This window comes from Protopterus annectens, chromosome 4.part0 (assembly GCF_019279795.1).
Source record: "Protopterus annectens isolate FY-2018-M chromosome 4.part0, PAN1.0, whole genome shotgun sequence".
NCBI classification, from domain to species: Eukaryota; Metazoa; Chordata; order Ceratodontiformes; family Protopteridae; genus Protopterus; species Protopterus annectens.
In genome coordinates, this window is record NC_056733.1 from 714154919 (window position 1) to 714158058 (window position 3140).

A 3140-nucleotide genomic window follows, 5' to 3' on the forward strand; every position below is an offset into this window, starting at 1 on the left:
TTCAACATTCTAAATTATAATTCCAATCTCGGAGTCATTATAACAACAACTTTTGCTTGCATGAATATGAAACAGAAAGTGTTCCTAACAGAATGAATGCACTGATTTAAATGATGACCGTCATTTAATTTTAACTACAGTAGTCTAAACTGGATTCTCTGCAACACATTATAAGTGCAGTGACTTTAGGGATATCAGACAAGTGATCCATCTCTCAAACAGTTAGTGGCTCTGTGGCGCAATGGATAGCGCATTGGACTTCTAGTAAAATGGTAAAAGGCATTCAAAGGTTGTGGGTTCGAGTCCCACCAGAGTCGATTTTTGTTTCTTCTTGTCATTTAAGAGACCAGGGTTTGATTCCCAGACTGGGAAGCAGTACCGTTTAAAGTTTGGGAATTGGCTTAATGGTTAAGGTGTTCACCTACCAACTACAAGATACAGAGTTTGATTCGCACCTTTGAAACAATTGGCTTGGCTTAAAATGGCCCACAACTAGCCTAATACTTACCTATAAACCTCAAAGTAATATAAAGACTGTATATGGGCCAAACAGAAGTACTCCAACTTCCACTTAGTGCCTTCAAAGCAAACCTGATTATCTGAGATTGGAAGTTAAATAAGCCTTATAGTTCAAAAATAACTGGAACACAAACTCCAAACCCTCTGATCTGAGCTAATGATAAATAAGAGCTCAATAGTTACTATGGTTACACCATAAAATAGTTTCAGTATGTGTAAATGCAACTGATTTTTAGTTTTCATGAAGAATTAAAAAAGCAAAAGGGCTTAGCATGATTTAAAAGCATTCAGGGACTTTAAGGCATTCAGGTAAAAATCCAGAGCTGGCAGGGTCACAAAGAACTTGATAGGTTTACTAAAGTTCAGGCAGGCAGTTTTGGAGGAACAAAATGAGACATTTGTCATTTACACAATCTTGACACCAGATGGCAGAACTGCATATAAATTGTAATTGTTCAGTGGGCAGATGGAATCAAAAAGATTTTTTACACAATTGATGATCAACAATAATGCGTACTACACACCAGTGATTTTAAATACATTTAATTCAAACTACTTCCTAAACTGTCCCTACTGCGCACTGAACGCTGATCTCTTTCACATCCTATGGGGCTGTAAATGTACATACAAGTTATGGTGTTCTCTGAAGGTGAAGTTAGAAAAATGGGTTACGAGCAGTCAACATTATCATGCGAATTTGCTATCCTACATATAACCCCTAAACAATTACTTAAGCAGGACACATGGATATTAGTCACATTATTTGTGCTAATGAAACTATATATCACCCAGAACTGGGCAAATAGAACCAAACTATCATCGGAGGAATTCAAGAACAAAGCAACTAGATATGTTACAACACATAAATTAATCACAAGAGTTAGTAAGAAATGCACGTATTTTAAAAAATACTGGAGTCTCCTTCTGAACCACATTCTAAAAGAATGAATATTTTCAAATAACTAAATCATCACATTGTATACAAAATTCCCCTATGCTAAGTACAAATCAAGGAAGCTTAGACAAGCAACTTAAGGATGAATAAAATACAGATACATCTCACTCATGCTTCTGCCCCTTAGCTGCTGTTGTACCTGCTGTAAACATTGCCTATAGTGTGTTAAGAGTTTACTGCACCGTGCAGTTAGGATAATTCTATGCATTTTCCTGGTTAATTTTGAAAATAAACAGTAAATGGGCTTTATTCTATCTGACTTAATAGAAATACGACCTGATTGCATGTTGAAACAAATATTACAGTAGAAATACGACCTGATTGCATGTTGAAACAAATATTACAGTAGAAATACGACCTGATTGCATGTTGAAACAAATATTACAGTAGAAATACGACCTGATTGCATGTTGAAACAAATATTACAGTAGAAATACGACCTGATTGCATGTTGAAACAAATATTACAGTAGAAATACAACCTGATTGCATGTTGAAACAAATATTACAGTAGAAATACGACCTGATTGCATGTTGAAACAAATATTACTTTGTATCTGACAATGTTCATGATTGTTTGTATTGTTATCTAACTGTAATATACTTTTGGAAAACAAAAATAAATATGGAAAAAAAAAAGATTTTTTTTTTTCTCCGGAGTGGAAATTGTAAGTTTAAATCTGGCTACAGCATGTGATTTGCATACAAATCAGTTGCAGAATTAAACAATACTTACCAGCAGCATGGCTCAAGCAAAGTGCAGGACATGAAATTCATGGAGAAAACCAGTAATATGACTACATATGTGGTCAGTAAGTCCAGAGAATAAAGTATAAATGACACCCAATGCTTTGAATAACTGAGGTTGCACGTGCCTTCTTTCAGCACCAAGTTGCAGCTAGTTCAGCAGGGCATAATCCAATAAATGCTTGTTTTAATTCAATAGTGTCAACGTTTGGAAAGATTTGCTTATACTGTTTGATAGTTTATTAACTTGTTTCTTTTACAGCATTATGTTTCTAGTAAATAACCAGACCGTTGAGTTACTAAGAAGTTGTTCCTCCTTTCCTGCTTTAAGCTGTTTAACATATTTCAGCCAAATTTTTGAGAAATTAAATAGTCAGTTAATAGAGATAAAGGATATAACAACAAGATTTTTGTACAAAGTAAAAATACATAAATATAAAGAATAATAGTAAGGATAAGCAAAACTGAAACCAAATTATATTAGGAAATTCAATCTTCTTCTTCTGGCTTTTTCCTGGTTAGGGATCGCCACAGTGGATCACCTGTCTGCTCATGATTGGGAGTGGAGTTTTATGGTGTCGAGTTGCCAGCCCGGTGCCCAACCTTCCACAAAAGGCACACACACGCACTCACACCTAGGGCTAATTTTAGAGTGTCCAATCCACCTACAGCATGTCTTTGGGAGGAAACTGGAGCACCTGGAGGAAACCCACATGACCACAGGGAGGACATGCAGACTCTGCACAGAAGGCACCCCAGCTGAGGATTGAACTAGAGAACCTCTTGCTGTGAGGCGGCAATGCTAACCACCGTGGCCACCCTATATTAGGGAATTCAGTAATAACTGAAAATAAGTAAAATGACAGTGCTCATAGCTAATCCACACTTATAGCTAACTATACCTCCCCCACCAAACCAGC

General features: G+C 36.2%; 1 non-coding gene across 1 annotated transcript; it reads left to right on the top strand.

Annotated features, from left to right (window-relative positions):
• The first annotated feature begins 227 nt into the window (after window positions 1-227).
• On the top strand, window positions 228-317 carry TRNAR-UCU. The gene is given in 2 exon segments: window positions 228-264; window positions 282-317. It is a non-coding gene; the product is annotated as a tRNA-Arg (tRNA).
• Window positions 318-3140: the final 2823 nt, after the last annotated feature.